The sequence below is a fragment of the Polyodon spathula genome, chromosome 12, assembly GCF_017654505.1.
Source record: "Polyodon spathula isolate WHYD16114869_AA chromosome 12, ASM1765450v1, whole genome shotgun sequence".
NCBI lineage: Eukaryota > Metazoa > Chordata > Actinopteri > Acipenseriformes > Polyodontidae > Polyodon > Polyodon spathula.
This window is the reverse complement of record NC_054545.1, coordinates 2148168-2165189: the sequence shown is the minus strand read 5'-3', so window position 1 is coordinate 2165189 and position 17022 is coordinate 2148168. Positions and strand designations below refer to the sequence as shown.

At 48.9% G+C, this 17022-nt stretch overlaps 1 pseudogene; it reads left to right on the top strand.

The window, feature by feature from the left end:
• The first annotated feature begins 12692 nt into the window (after positions 1-12692).
• The window catches only part of LOC121324294, a 27333-nt pseudogene continuing 23003 nt past the window's right edge, over positions 12693-17022 (top strand).

Here is a 17022-nt window from a genome sequence, read left to right as displayed (position 1 = left end):
GGTTACGAAGCAGCCCTTCACACGGCCTGGCACACTTTTTTTTTTTTTTTCTGTTGTTATTATCCTGATGTAGCTGGTCAGAGTTGTTTTTTTAAATTATTTTGTATTATCCTGGATGAACTTGTGGCAGATCTGAGTTGTTGATACAATTTGGTAGCAAATAGGATTTTCAGATTGTTTTGTCGTTTAATCTGTTGAGATTTGCTATCTTAAACAGAACGGGGGGGTGGGATTCATGAATTTTTCACTGAACTAATGGCAAGTGACCCCCATCCTCTCCACTCTTCAAAATTCAAGGGGAAGATTGGATGTTGCCTAACTGGCAAAAAAAAAATTGTAGCCCTTGTAGCCAGTGTGTCCAGCTGTAATTAGCAACATGGCGCCACCTCAGATTGAGTGGGTTTATCAGCTATGGGTTTGGGTTTGAGTTTGGGGGGGGTGGAGTCTAGGACAGACTAAACCCACCCGGGACCTGGAAACCAATGGAATGAGAGAAACGTCTCCTGTATAAACTGTAACCCAGCACCCCTGAGCTGCTTCTGTGTGAGGCAGTCTGCTTTCTTTGTATTGCTTAACTTGTCTCCATCCCAGTGAAGCCAATAAAAAACAAGGCAACTGAAGGCTTGAAATAAGACTCCCACTGCAGAGCAGTTTGATGCACTTCTGGTTAAGAAGCTGTCAGGACCAGTGTGCTCTCTACTGGACATGCAGGGTACTTCATGTCTGGAATTGTATTATCATTTGTTAAAATCAGTTTCCATGACCCTGTGGCTTCAGTCTATCCCTGGGAACGAGGGTCTTTTTTTACGGGAGCACATTAATATTTCATGGAGGAGGGGGGCACGGCACGGTAGTGGGACAGGGAGGGTTTACAAAAAAGAAATTTCTTAATTGTTTAAAAATTTCACTGGACTGATTCTTCTAATAAGTATTTTACTACACTGATGCCCTTGTACAGTTTTATAATTTTAAATGGTGTTTAATATATTGTCTCATGCACCTGTGTGGGTGTGTATGGATAGATAGCATGTGTATGGCGTGGCTGTGAAGTCACTAAGACTGCTTTGCTCTGCTGCTGTTGGAAACCCTTCACTCCAGAGGAACCGGAGGGTCAGTGCACCACTACTGGACTCTCCATGCCTGCTTGGGAACCTCCTTCTCAATGCTCTGCCTGATTTCAATCAGCTTACAATACAGGCAGGTGGAGGCTAGGCTTTAGATAAGCACAGAGCTTGTGACGGCTTGACTGGATCAAATCTCCTTTAGAAGCTGAAATGATGATGATGATGCATGCCATTGTAGGAGTGGTGCAGAGTAGGGCAGTGTCTCTCTGAGCCTCCCTGAGCTGGAGCCGCACACACACACATGCGCTGGGTGATTGTCCTCATGGTGCGGAGCAGGGCAGTGTCTCTCTGAGCCTCCCTAAGCTGGAGCTGCACACACACACCTGCGCTGGGTGATCATACTCACGGTGCGGAGCAGGGCAGTGTCTCTGAGCCTCCCTGAGCTGGAGCTGCACACACACACCTGCGCTGGGTGATCGTACTCACGGTGCGGAGCAGGGCAGTGTCTCTGAGCCTCCCTGAGCTGGAGCTGCACACACACACCTGCGCTGGGTGATCATACTCACGGTGCGGAGCAGGGCAGTGTCTCTGAGCCTCCCTGAGCTGGAGCTGCACACACACACCTGCGCTGGGTGATCGTACTCACGGTGCGGAGCAGGGCAGTGTCTCTCAGAGCCTCCCTGAGCTGGAGCTGCACACACACACCTGCGCTGGGTGATCATACTCACGGTGCGGAGCAGGGCAGTGTCTCTCAGAGCCTCCCTGAGCTGGAGCTGCACACACACACCTGCGCTGGGTGATCGTACTCACGGTGCGGAGCAGGGCAGTGTCTCAGAGCCTCCCTGAGCTGGAGCTGCACACACACACCTGCGCTGGGTGATCGTACTCACGGTGCGGAGCAGGGCAGTGTCTCAGAGCCTCCCTGAGATGGAGCTGCACACACACACCTGCGCTGGGTGATCATACTCACGGTGCGGAGCAGGGCAGTGTCTCAGAGCCTCCCTGAGCTGGAGCTGCACACACACACCTGCGCTGGGTGATCATACTCACGGTGCGGAGCAGGGCAGTGTCTCAGAGCCTCCCTGAGCTGGAGCTGCACACACACACCTGCGCTGGGTGATCATACTCACGGTGCGGAGCAGGGCAGTGTCTCTGAGCCTCCCTGAGCTGGAGCTGCACACACACACCTGCGCTGGGTGATCGTACTCACGGTGCGGAGCAGGGCAGTGTCTCTGAGCCTCCCTGAGCTGGAGCTGCACACACACACCTGCGCTGGGTGATCATACTCACGGTGCGGAGCAGGGCAGTGTCTCTGAGCCTCCCTGAGCTGGAGCTGCACACACACACCTGCGCTGGGTGATCGTACTCACGGTGCGGAGCAGGGCAGTGTCTCTCAGAGCCTCCCTGAGCTGGAGCTGCACACACACACCTGCGCTGGGTGATCATACTCACGGTGCGGAGCAGGGCAGTGTCTCTCAGAGCCTCCCTGAGCTGGAGCTGCACACACACACCTGCGCTGGGTGATCATACTCACGGTGCGGAGCAGGGCAGTGTCTCAGAGCCTCCCTGAGCTGGAGCTGCACACACACACCTGCGCTGGGTGATCATACTCACGGTGCGGAGCAGGGCAGTGTCTCTCAGAGCCTCCCTGAGCTGGAGCTGCACACACACACCTGCGCTGGGTGATCATACTCACGGTGCGGAGCAGGGCAGTGTCTCAGAGCCTCCCTGAGCTGGAGCTGCACACACACACCTGCGCTGGGTGATCATACTCACGGTGCGGAGCAGGGCAGTGTCTCTCAGAGCCTCCCTGAGCTGGAGCTGCACACACACACCTGCGCTGGGTGATCATACTCACGGTGCGGAGCAGGGCAGTGTCTCTGAGCCTCCCTGAGCTGGAGCTGCACACACACACCTGCGCTGGGTGATCATACTCACGGTGCGGAGCAGGGCAGTGTCTCTCAGAGCCTCCCTGAGCTGGAGCTGCACACACACACCTGCGCTGGGTGATCATACTCACGGTGCGGAGCAGGGCAGTGTCTCTCAGAGCCTCCCTGAGCTGGAGCTGCACACACACACCTGCGCTGGGTGATCATACTCACGGTGCGGAGCAGGGCAGTGTCTCAGAGCCTCCCTGAGCTGGAGCTGCACACACACACCTGCGCTGGGTGATCATACTCACGGTGCGGAGCAGGGCAGTGTCTCTGAGCCTCCCTGAGCTGGAGCTGCACACACACACCTGCGCTGGGTGATCGTACTCACGGTGCGGAGCAGGGCAGTGTCTCAGAGCCTCCCTGAGCTGGAGCTGCACACACACACCTGCGCTGGGTGATCATACTCACGGTGCGGAGCAGGGCAGTGTCTCTCAGAGCCTCCCTGAGCTGGAGCTGCACACACACACCTGCGCTGGGTGATCATACTCACGGTGCGGAGCAGGGCAGTGTCTCTCAGAGCCTCCCTGAGCTGGAGCTGCACACACACACCTGCGCTGGGTGATCATACTCACGGTGCGGAGCAGGGCAGTGTCTCAGAGCCTCCCTGAGCTGGAGCTGCACACACACACCTGCGCTGGGTGATCATACTCACGGTGCGGAGCAGGGCAGTGTCTCTGAGCCTCCCTGAGCTGGAGCTGCACACACACACCTGCGCTGGGTGATCATACTGACGGTGCGGAGCAGGGCAGTGTCTCTCAGAGCCTCCCTGAGCTGGAGCTGCACACACACACCTGCGCTGGGTGACTTCAAGCTGTTTTTGTTTGTTTTCTTTAACACACCGTCTCCCATCTGGGACAAAGTCGGAACTAAAGGCAGGCTTGTGGTTAAATCACTTCTCATTTTATTTTTTTAATTTGTGGGATGGTGCTGAGCTATTTGTTTTAACTTTGTTTTATGACCATGGAAAATATGAACAGCCTGGATCTCCTCTGAGTCTCTTCTCTATCTAATCACACAAGTTGCTTTTTTGACAGTGAGCGAAATGTGGCTGTCCTGGTGTGGGTGTCGGGGTCTGACTGGTTCAGCTCACAGTGAAACCTGCAGTGGCTGAAACACTTAGACAGGGGCAACCTTAGTTCCATGGTGGTAGATAGTTAACCTGGGGGCATGCTTGAGTACTAGGGGCAGCAGTATTTCCTGAAATAACTTACAGAAAATTCTGTTAATGCAGGAGACCCTTGAAACTGACCGGACTTAGTTAGTTCTGAGAATGAACTAAAGTGTGTAATCTGCAGCGCCCCTGTGCTTGTGTTCCCTTTTAAGTTTTAAATTAAATTTTTACTTAATGTTGGTGGCCAATTACTTACCCAAGTCGATTTTATTTAATTTGAATGTTAAAAAAAAAATTGCTACAATATTAGTGGCTAAATGTGTATTAAACTGTATCAATTTTAGTATTTTATTTAATAAAAAGAGGAGCCGCATAGTTTATCGTAAAGGGGGGTCCTTCGTAACAAACGGTGCTAAATTTAGAAATACTGATTTATACTGAAACTTCTGTAGCGTCTCCTTGGCTGTGCTTCAGGAGAGCTTTCCCTGCTCTGGTTCAGGGGCTCTGCTCCGGCGTGCTTGCTCTGGTTCAGGGGCTCTGCTCCAGCGTGCTTGCTCTGGTTCGGGGGCTCTGCTCCGGCGTGCTTGCTCTGGTTCGGGGGCTCTGCTCCGGCGTGCTTGCTCTGGTTCGGGGGCTCTGCTCCGGCGTGCTTGCTCTGGTTCGGGGGCTCTGCTCCGGCGTGCTTGCTCTGGTTCGGGGGCTCTGCTCCGGCGTGCTTGGTTTTATTTTAACCTCTGTATGAGTGCTGGTGCACTCCAAAAAGCTTACTTTACTAAATAAAAAAACAAACAAATCAAACCTGCATTCATGTGTGGCTGCTTCCTGAGAGTGTGTGTGTGTGTGTGTGTGTGCGAGAGACACAGACAGTGTGCTGGAGAGTTTAATCTGGAAAACAATGAATCTATGATGCTACACACAGGAAGCTGTAGTTGTAACGCAGGACTGCTTCAGTCACACTGCAGGTATGGCTAGAGGAATTATTTTTACTTGTGAAGCTCAAGATAAACATGTCTTTTGTGAAGGATCTCTAATGATTACACAGTGAGGCTCTTGTGTGAAGGATCTCTAATGATTACACAGTGAGGCTCTTGTGTGAAGGATCTCTTGATTACAGTGAGGCTCTTGTGTGAAGAATCTCTGATGATCACACAGTGAGGCTCTTGTGTGAAGGATCTCTAATGATTACACAGTGAGGCTCTTGTGTGAAGGATCTCTTGATTACAGTGAGGCTCTTGTGTGAAGAATCTCTGATGATCACACAGTGAGGCTCTTGTGTGAAGGATCTCTAATGATTACACAGTGAGGCTCTTGTGTGAAGGATCTCTTGATTACAGTGAGGCTCTTGTGTGAAGAATCTCTGATGATCACACAGTGAGGCTCTTGTGTAAAGGATCTCTAATGATTACACAGTGAGGCTCTTGTGTGAAGGATCTCTGATGATCACACAGTGAGGCTCTTGTGTAAAGGATCTCTAATGATTACACAGTGAGGCTCTTGTGTGAAGAATCTCTATTGATTACAGTGAGGCTCTAGTTTTTATCACTACTGTAGTAGCTTTTTTTTCTGCAGCACAGAAATCAGGACCAGAGGACACAGCGGGAAAACAAGTGGAGATAAACTCAGGAGAGAGGGGAGGAGACCCCTTCAGACAAATAGTGATGAGGTTGTGGAGCGGGTTACCTAGTCATGCTGCTTAGTCAGAGTCACTTGAATCCTTTCCGCCCCCCCAGCTCTCTCACACACAGCCCCTCGGCTCTGGATCACACACATGGCTCCACTGAAGGGAAAGTCAGCTGACAGCCTGGGAAGCAGCTGAGGATTGTGATTTCGCTGGAGGGTAGAATTCCTGAAAACCACAGTGAGCTAGCTGCGCTGTGCTCAAAGTATGGACATCTGTGAGATTGCCAGAGCTATGGTGCCCTCCTGTGGTAATGTGCAGTACTGCAATGCCTCAGCTCAGTGGTTATGTAATGGGGATCTTCTGCGGAACAAACTTTGGCTCCCTCTTGAGACAGTGAGTGGTATTACAGTCTGGAAACTGAATTATAAAGCCCGAAGTCAACCATTTTGTTTTTATATTTTTATATTAACTTTTCTAAAGACAATTTAATCACACTACAGCTTCAATTTTTTTTTTTTTTTTAACATCTCGTAACGGGACACTTCTTGTTTTATGTCATGTTACAAAATCATCCCAAGGCTTTTTACAAATGCTCCTGTAACCGTGTTCTGCTGGATATTTCGTGTTAGTGTTATAACTAATTTTATAAATTTCTTATCATTCGGCTTGTAGCGTGGGGAGATGGGTTTTAATGGTGGGCGGGGAGGTCCAGTAATCTGCGGGTGCATTTAGGTGCACATTTGCAGGTAGAGCAGTTTTAATGTTCTGCTTTTCACGCTGTCTCAGTGTGGAAACCTCTCGAGTCTGCCTCGTTGCTGTTCTGCTTGATAACCACAAGAGGGAGCCCGCGCACCACATCTCAATTGTGACTTTAGAAAAGTTGCTAACAGTTTTTTGAGGTTGAATATGCAAGCAGCGAACACAGAAGCAATCTGATCACTTTATGTTTTTTTTTTTTTTAATAATAAATAATAATAATAATAATAATAATAATAATAATAATAAAACTATAAACTAAAACTAAATAAACTTTATAAATGGCTATAATGACATTGCTTACTGGTCCAAGCGTAACCGCGGAGGCTTTCCATGCAAATACAACGCTTACATTGGATAAGCTACCGATAGAAAAAGTGTGTGTATGAAACAGCCGCCCCTGCACCTGCGCCGCCCTATCTGCTACACACACTCCAGCTTCCAGCTCTCCCCTCAGCACTTCACCGGGTGAATACAAAGGAAAAAAACACACACCGTTTTTCCTTTTAAATAAAAATAAAACAAGCTGCTGCTGCAAAGCCTTTGCGCTGGACCAGGAGCTCCGTGAATCTGTGAAGCTTTGCCTTTACTCCACCTACCCCCTCCCTCCCACAGGATAAACAACGACAACACAAACAGCGAGGCGCGTCACGGGTTAATCTTGAGAGCGCAGGGATGAGGAGTGTGTGTGTGCGGCGACTCTTCACTCTCTATCGGGCTGGGTCGGTGTCTTGTCCTTTATTTTTTTGATATTATACATTATTTCATTGTGTTTCTTCTAAAACTACACCGATATATCTTATGTTTGAGAGGAGATTCTCGACTCTCGCATAACGCTGCACCTGTCTCTCCTATCTATTATATTTTGTTACATTTCTGGCAAATTCTACCATAAACAGGGCTGCTATTTTTGCGTGACGGCTTCATAACACTTACGATGTATTTTCTATATCTGCGGTTTTATCACATTATTTTATGTCTGCTTCTCTCCAACCAGATAACGGCAGCCTGCTTTGAGTCTGCTTCTCTCCAACCAGATAACGGCAGCCTGCTTTGAGTCTGCTTCTCTCCAACCAGATAACGGCAGCCTGCTTTGAGTCTGCTTCTCTCCAACCAGATAACGGCAGCCTGCTTTGAGTCTGCTTCTCTCCAACCAGATAACAGCAGCCTGCTTTGAGTCTGCTTCTCTCCAACCAGATAACGGCAGCCTGCTTTGAGTCTGCTTCTCTCCAACCAGATAACGGCAGCCTGCTTTGAGTCTGCTTCTCTCCAACCAGATAACGGCAGCCTGCTTTGAGTCTGCTTCTCTCCAACCAGATAACGGCAGCCTGCTTTGAGTCTGCTTCTCTCCAGCCAGATAACGGCAGCCTGCTTTGAGTCTGCTTCTCTCCAACCAGATAACGGCAGCCTGCTTTGAGTCTGCTTCTCTCCAACCAGATAACGGCAGCCTGCTTTGAGTCTGCTTCTCTCCAACCAGATAACGGCAGCCTGCTTTGAGTCTGCTTCTCTCCAAGGCAGGGTTGCTAGTGGTGATGGCGTCTGGTCTGTTCCTGGCAGGGGCGCAGAGGAGAGCCAGCGCAGTAATTAAAGCCCGATGACGGCTGTTTTGCTATCGATTAACTTCTCAATCTGACCCCCGTGAACAGGGCTGGGGGCCCCGCTGGAGCGATGCCACAGGTGTCTGCGGGCTGCGGGCGGCGCGCTGTGTAATCGCGCTGATTTCCTCCGTCACACTGCAAGCTTCTGAGGGAATGATATGCAGATCACAGTCTGCAAATAAGAGATAGTTGTTTTTTTCTTAATTATATGAAAAAAAATCTTAAAAATAGAAAACGCACATACACAACAATCGCATGCTTGTCCTCGTGTTTTTAATTCAGTCAGTTCGGCAGTAATTTTAATCTTCCGGCAAATTATATTGGTGGGGGATCGTGGCGAGCGTTGGATGCTTGTTATGAATTCACAGACTTATCTATCTTGTACAATTAGTCACTGTTTGCCGCCTGAAAATGTCTTATTCATTAACCCCAGCGGTTACTGAAGTTTCGCTTAGCCCCTTTTTAGTTTGAAATGTTTTGTGTCAGAGGTCGCCGTTTTGTTTTTGGTCCGATATCAAACCGGGCTCGCCAGCGACATGAAAGGTGTCTCGAAGTCTGTTTGATTCCTCCCCCCTCTCCCCTCTGCTTGATTTCAGCAGCAGCGGGGTCCTTCGCAGTTTATAATACCTTTTCATGGTGTAATTGATAATGTTTCGAGCGGTTATAGAAACACGCTCGACACAGAGCGCTATGAATATTAAACGATACGTTTGATTTCATGCTCTGCGTTAAACTGAGCGCGTCTTTCACTTCCAGCCCCTCAGCCTTCTCGTGCAGGCAGCTGCTATCCGCATCAATCAAATTAAAAACGTGTATTCTGTATTTAGCTTATTTGTTTACCCTGAATCATCAAAGCTCAGAGACCAGCTTGCTTTATTTAAATGACACACTTCAGATGGTTCTGGTTTGTGTTGCTCCAATATTTATATATTTTTTGAATAATTCTGCCTGTACCCCTCTCTCAGCTTGCTTGAAGAACCCCAAATGCCCTGTATGAAACACCCAGAGACACTTCCTGAGGGTGAGGCGAGGGGCGAGGGATCGTCTTCAGTTCAATACTGCTCCTATATCATCATGATGTTGCTAACATGTACTCTTAACTTTTTTACTTCCTATGAAATGTGTTCAGTACCATTCTCTGCTGTTGGCTGTGCTCAGATCGTTTCTAAACCATCACATTGTATCAGTGTTACCTCTAACAAGCTGTGCGTTGAACTCTTAATCGTACTGTATGTACAGGGCATAAGGGCTTCCCGGGGGGGTGGGGGACGACATCGTTCATGTGCTCCAAACTGGGCTCCAAAGCATTTTGTTTCCCAGCTTGTCATCTTACTCCTGCGCCGTGTTCCTGGGAGCGCTTCAGAGGAAGAGATCCGCTGCTCGAAGCAGGTGGGTGGAGTCCTGTTCATAGTAAATACCCGGACAGTGTTCATTGAGCTGGGGAGTCCTGTTCATAGTAAATACCCGGACAGTGTTCATTGAGCTGGGGGGTCCTGTTCATAGTAAATACCCGGACAGTGTTCATTGAGCTGGGGGGTCCTGTTCATAGTAAATACCCGGACAGTGTTCATTGAGCTGGGGGGTCCTGTTCATAGTAAATACCCGGACAGTGTTCATTGAGCTGGGGGGTCCTGTTCATAGTAAATACCCGGACAGTGTTCATTGAGCTGGGGAGTCCTGTTCATAGTAAATACCCGGACAGTGTTCATTGAGCTGGGGGGTCCTGTTCATAGTAAATACCCGGACAGTGTTCATTGAGCTGGGGGGTCCTGTTCATAGTAAATACCCGGACAGTGTTCATTGAGCTGGGGGGTCCTGTTCATAGTAAATACCCGGACAGTGTTCATTGAGCTGGGGGGTCCTGTTCATAGTAAATACCCGGACAGTGTTCATTGAGCTGGGGGGTCCTGTTCATAGTAAATACCCGGACAGCACCTGTCATAGTAAATACCCGGACAGTGTTCATTGAGCTGGGGAGTCCTGTTCATAGTAAATACCCGGACAGTGTTCATTGAGCTGGGGGGTCCTGTTCATAGTAAATACCCGGACAGTGTTCATTGAGCTGGGGGGTCCTGTTCATAGTAAATACCCGGACAGTGTTCATTGAGCTGGGGGGTCCTGTTCATAGTAAATACCCGGACAGTGTTCATTGAGCTGGGGGCCTGTTCATAGTAAATACCCGGACAGTGTTCATTGAGCTGGGGGGTCCTGTTCATAGTAAATACCCGGACAGTGTTCATTGAGCTGGGGGGTCCTGTTCATTAAATAGCTGTTCATTGAGCTGGGGGGTCCTGTTCATAGTAAATACCCGGACAGTGTTCATTGAGCTGGGGGGTCCTGTTCATAGTAAATACCCGGACAGTGTTCATTGAGCTGGGGGGTCCTGTTCATAGTAAATACCCGGACAGTGTTCATTGAGCTGGGGGGTCCTGTTCATAGTAAATACCCGGACAGTGTTCATTGAGCTGGGGAGTCCTGTTCATAGTAAATACCCGGACAGTGTTCATTGAGCTGGGGAGTCCTGTTCATTAAATACCCGACAGCGTTCATTGAGCTGGGGGGTCCTGTTCATAGTAAATACCCGGACAGTCTTCATTGAGCTGGGGGGTCCTGTTCATAGTAAATACCCCTGTTCATAGTAAATACCCGGACAGTGTTCATTGAGCTGGGGGGTCCTGTTCATAGTAAATACCCGGACAGCGTTCATTGAGCTGGGGAGTCCTGTTCATAGTAAATACCCGGACAGTGTTCATTGAGCTGGGGGGTCCTGTTCATAGTAAATACCCGGACAGTGTTCATTGAGCTGGGGAGTCCTGTTCATAGTAAATCCCGGACAGTGTTCATTGAGCTGGGGGGTCCTGTTCATAGTAAATACCCGGACAGTGTTCATTGAGCTGGGGGGTCCTGTTCATAGTAAATACCCGGACAGTGTTCATTGAGCTGGGGGGTCCTGTTCATTCCCGGACAGTGTTCTAGTAAATACCCGGACAGTGTTCATTGAGCTGGGGGGTCCTGTTCATAGTAAATACCCGGACAGTGTTCATTGAGCTGGGGGGTCCTGTTCATAGTAAATACCCGGACAGTGTTCATTGAGCTGGGGGGTCCTGTTCATAGTAAATACCCGGACAGTGTTCATTGAGCTGGGGGGTCCTGTTCATAGTAAATACCCGGACAGTGTTCATTGAGCTGGGGGTCCTGTTCATAGTAAATACCCGGACAGTGTTCATTGAGCTGGGGAGTCCTGTTCATAGTAAATACCCGGAAATTGAGCTGGGGGGTCCTGTTCATAGTAAATACATTGTTCATTGAGCTGGGGGGTCCTGTTCATAGTAAATACCCGGACAGTGTTCATTGAGCTGGGGGGTCCTGTTCATAGTAAATACCCGGACAGTGTTCTGAGCTGGGGGCCTGTTCATAGTAAATACCCGGACAGTGTTCATTGAGCTGGGGGGTCCTGTTCATAGTAAATACCCGGACAGTGTTCATTGAGCTGGGGTCCTGTTCATAGTAAATACCCGGACAGTGTTCATTGAGCTGGGGAGTCCTGTTCATAGTAAATACCCGGACAGTGTTCATTGAGCTGGGGGGTCCTGTTCATAGTAAATACCCGGACAGCGTTCATTGAGCTGGGGAGTCCTGTTCATAGTAAATACCCGGACAGTGTTCATTGAGCTGGGGGGTCCTGTTCATAGTAAATACCCGGACAGTGTTCATTGAGCTGGGGGGTCCTGTTCATAGTAAATACCCGGACAGTGTTCATTGAGCTGGGGAGTCCTGTTCATAGTAAATACCCGGACAGTGTTCATTGAGCTGGGCTGCTATTTTTTTTGTTTTGCTTCGGAATGAATAATAATAAAAAGCTCTTGCTCAGTGCCTATACCACTACTACCTCTCCCTTCCTCCCCCTCCCTCACTGTCTCTCTCTCTCTTTCTTTCTCTCTTCCTCACTCTCTCCCTCTGTATCTTTTTGCTCTATCTATTTACCCTCCTCTATTTTCTGGCTTTCCCATATCCCCCTCCTCCTCCCCTACCTCTTTGCTCATCCTCCTGTCCCTCCTTCCTGTTCCTCACCCTTCTTATCTCCCTCTCTCTGCACCCCACTGCAGTGGCATTCTCAGTGTGAAGAGGGGTCACATTCCTTTAATTCTGGAGTCACTGCAGAGTGTTGTGAATTCGATCTTGATCAGTTGAAGTGAGTGGATTGATTGCTCCCACTTGGAAGGCAGGCTGCTGCAATGGAAGCAGCGAGGTTGTTTCTGTTGTGTGTGCTTGCGTAATTCCACACTGCAATACAGTGGCTTGAGTTTGAAGGGATAGCAGTCACTCTCTGTGCTGCACGTTTTCATTAGAAGCGGTTATTTGTTGCAGTCTCGGACTCAATATGATACAGTAACACTTCCAGCCCTTGTCTTCTTATCTAGATCCTAAAAGTGTCCCACCGAGAAATCTGACTGAGTGCCACAGACTCTGCACCCCTTAAACACTGCATCCCTATGAGCTACCATTGAATCTGAATCTGCACAGACCGCCACTGATTCTGAATCTGCACAGACTGCCACTGATTCTGAATCTGCCACTGCACTCTGTTTGCTAATAGCCCCGCAGCATATGGAAACCACTGCTTTGGTCCATTTGGGTAAGTCCTGTCTTTGGACAAGCCCCAGCGCTAAAAGGGGCACAGAGGACAATAATTCTTCAGTCTTCATTCTCTTCCTGAATGCACACTAAAAGAGTCTTGTGCTGAAGACCCCTGACTCCTTGTCCTGTTCTGTAAAACTAAGTCTATCAAAAATGGCAAAGTCTGAAAATGAAAAGAAAACACACGCCCTAACATGGGGCTTGAAGCAACTACCATGGGAATCACTCGGCTGCACTACCAACAGAGCTAGCCAGAGAAACAGATTATTACATTGTCTGATATGAACCGCAGAACAAGACCAGCTTTTACCTTTTCGCTGGTGTTGGTCCGTGGCAATGAGCGAGGTGTCACCGCTAGCAGACTGGCGGCAGCACTGAGCCGAGAGTGCCGGTATTCAGAAAGCTGCTTCAAACCCGTGGGGTACACCATGTGCGATCCAGCCGCACACAGACACTATAATTTACATCCAAATTCACATTACAACTAAGAACATTCACTAAAAACGTTATCACAAACAGAGATTTAAAAACACCCTGTATCCTTTATTTTTATATCGGATTTTCTCGAGACGACACAACAGTAAACATTTAGAAATCCGCTGCGGCTGGGGGCACGGTGTCGGCGGGGGGCTCAGGGATGCTTGGCTGTTCGCCTGAGGTACGGCGCTTTACCTGCCCGGGGTGCAGCGATCCGTGGCGGGCGGAGACTCGGGTACCGGAGCACAGTTAATCATCTCTTACTTCATTTACAGACTCTTACTTCTTGACGTCACGGGCCGATATACAAAGGCAGCCTTGTTTTTAGGGGCCCATTTTACAAGTCGAGGGTGGCTGTGAAACACAGACCCGGCGCGGATTCTTTGTGCGCTATGAAAGCTTCTTCCCCACTTTTATTTTCTTCCAAAAACGTAAACATCGCAGGGCAAGAGTTTGAACGAACCCTTCGAGACCCGGGATACTTTGAATTGTGTGTGTTTAAAAAGTGCACTTTGTGTAACCATGGAGACCCCCCCGTCCCCCCCCCCGTCCCCCCTGTGCTGGAGGTCGCTTCAGTTTGAGCCGGAACGGGGGGGCGATGCAGAGCTGCCTCTCGGGTCCCTCTCCGCTCTTCTGCGTTTGAAGTGCTGTATGATTAGCATACACGAAGCAGCATTATCCCGGCACGTTGAAGGAACTTTGTCAGAGTGCAGATAAAACTGACACAAAGTCAAGATTATGCTAATACGGATTGTACAAATTGAGAACGAAGTGGCAGCGGCATCCCTGTGAATGATCACATTCAGTACTGAGAAATATGTATATAGCCAACTTCCCCGCTGAACGAAAGGATTAAATGTGTCATTTACCTTTTTTCCGTTTAACGAAAGCACATCTTCGTTCTAGTAACTCCTCGGAGAAGCTCCGTGCATGGCAGCCTGTGTAACACTGATATGCTTCCCCTCAGTCAGCCTTGGGGAGTCTTTCCAGAAGCAGTTTTTTTGTAGTCAGTAACCTGGGAAATAGGGATCCAAGCAGATGCAGCACTGTAGACCTGTGCAGAGCAAGCACCAGGCGGGATTGCATTGTAAATGTTATGTCACATTAAGGATAGTGATTGATGCACTCTGTTAACTAAAAGCCTGTACTGATTAACAGCACGCTCTCACCATGATTAACAGCGCGCTCTCACTGTGATTAACAGCGCGCTCTCACTGTGATTAACAGCATGCTCTCACTGTGATTAACAGCACTGTGATTAACAGTTCTCACTGTGATTAACAGCGCGCTCTCACTGTGATTAACAGCATGCTCTCACTGTGATTAACAGCACGCTCTCACTGTGATTAACAGCGCGCTCTCACTGTGATTAACAGCATGTTCTCACTGTGATTAACAGCGCGCTCTCACTGTGATTAACAGCGCGCTCTCACTGTGATTAACAGCGCGCTCTCACTGTGATTAACAGCACGCTCTCACTGTGATTAACAGCACGCTCTCACTGTGATTAACAGCATGTTCTCACTGTGATTAACAGCGCGCTCTCACTGTGATTAACAGCGCGCTCTCACTGTGATTAACAGCGCGCTCTCACTGTGATTAACAGCATGCTCTCACTGTGATTAACAGCATGTTCTCACTGTGATTAACAGCATGTTCTCACTGTGATTAACAGCGCGCTCTCACTGTGATTAACAGCGCGCTCTCACTGTGATTAACAGCGCGCTCTCACTGTGATTAACAGCGCGCTCTCACTGTGATTAACAGCGCGCTCTCACTGTGATTAACAGCGCGCTCTCACTGTGATTAACAGCATGTTCTCACTGTGATTAACAGCATGTTCTCACTGTGATTAACAGCGCGCTCTCACTGTGATTAACAGCGCGCTCTCACTGTGATTAACAGCATGTTCTCACTGTGATTAACAGCATGCTCTCACTGTGATTAACAGCACGCTCTCACTGTGATTAACAGCACGCTCTCACTGTGATTAACAGCATGTTCTCACTGTGATTAACAGCATGTTCTCACTGTGATTAACAGCGCGCTCTCACTGTGATTAACAGCGCGCTCTCACTGTGATTAACAGCGCGCTCTCACTGTGATTAACAGCATGTTCTCACTGTGATTAACAGCGCGCTCTCACTGTGATTAACAGCATGCTCTCACTGTGATTAACAGCACGCTCTCACTGTGATTAACAGCACGCTCTCACTGTGATTAACAGCACGCTCTCACTGTGATTAACAGCGCGCTCTCACTGTGATTAACAGCGCGCTCTCACTGTGATTAACAGCGCGCTCTCACTGTGATTAACAGCATGTTCTCACTGTGATTAACAGCGCGCTCTCACTGTGATTAACAGCGCGCTCTCACTGTGATTAACAGCGCGCTCTCACTGTGATTAACAGCACGCTCTCACTGTGATTAACAGCGCGCTCTCACTGTGATTAACAGCACGTTCTCACTGTGATTAACAGCGCGCTCTCACTGTGATTAACAGCAACTGTGATTAACAGCATGCTCTCACTGTGATTAACAGCGCGCTCTCACTGTGATTAACAGCGCGCTCTCACTGTGATTAACAGCATGTTCTCACTGTCTCACTGTGATTAACAGCACGCTCTCACTGTGATTAACAGCATGCTCTCACTGTGATTAACAGCGCGCTCTCACTGTGATTAACAGCACGCTCTCACTGTGATTAACAGCACGCTCTCACTGTGATTAACAGCACGCTCTCACTGTGATTAACAGCGCGCTCTCACTGTGATTAACAGCATGCTCTCACTGTGATTAACAGCGCGCTCTCACTGTCAGCGCGCTCTCACTGTGATTAACAGCGCGCTCTCACTGTGATTAACAGCATGTTCTCACTGTGATTAACAGCATGCTCTCACTGTGATTAACAGCGCGCTCTCACTGTGATTAACAGCACGCTCTCACTGTGATTAACAGCACGCTCTCACTGTGATTAACAGCACGCTCTCACTGTGATTAACAGCACGTTCTCACTGTGATTAACAGCACGCTCTCACTGTGATTAACAGCGCGCTCTCACTGTGATTAACAGCATGTTCTCACTGTGATTAACAGCGCGCTCTCACTGTGATTAACAGCGCGCTCTCACTGTGATTAACAGCATGTTCTCACTGTGATTAACAGCATGCTCTCACTGTGATTAACAGCGCGCTCTCACTGTGATTAACAGCATGCTCTCACTGTGATTAACAGCGCGCTCTCACTGTGATTAACAGCATGCTCTCACTGTGATTAACAGCGCGCTCTCACTGTGATTAACAGCGCGCTCTCACTGTGATTAACAGCATGTTCTCACTGTGATTAACAGCACGCTCTCACTGTGATTAACAGCAGCTCTCACTGTGATTAACAGCACGCTCTCACTGTGATTAACAGCATGTTCTCACTGTGATTAACAGCGCGCTCTCACTGTGATTAACAGCGCGCTCTCACTGTGATTAACAGCGCGCTCTCACTGTGATTAACAGCATGTTCTCACTGTGATTAACAGCATGTTCTCACTGTGATTAACAGCATGTTCTCACTGTGATTAACAGCATGTTCTCACTGTGATTAACAGCGCGCTCTCACTGTGATTAACAGCATGTTCTCACTGTGATTAACAGCGCGCTCTCACTGTGATTAACAGCGCGCTCTCACTGTGATTAACAGCGCGCTCTCACTGTGATTAACAGCGCGCTCTCACTGTGATTAACAGCGCGCTCTCACTGTGATTAACAGCGCGCTCTCACTGTGATTAACAGCGCGTTCTCACTGTGATTAACAGCGCGCTCTCACTGTG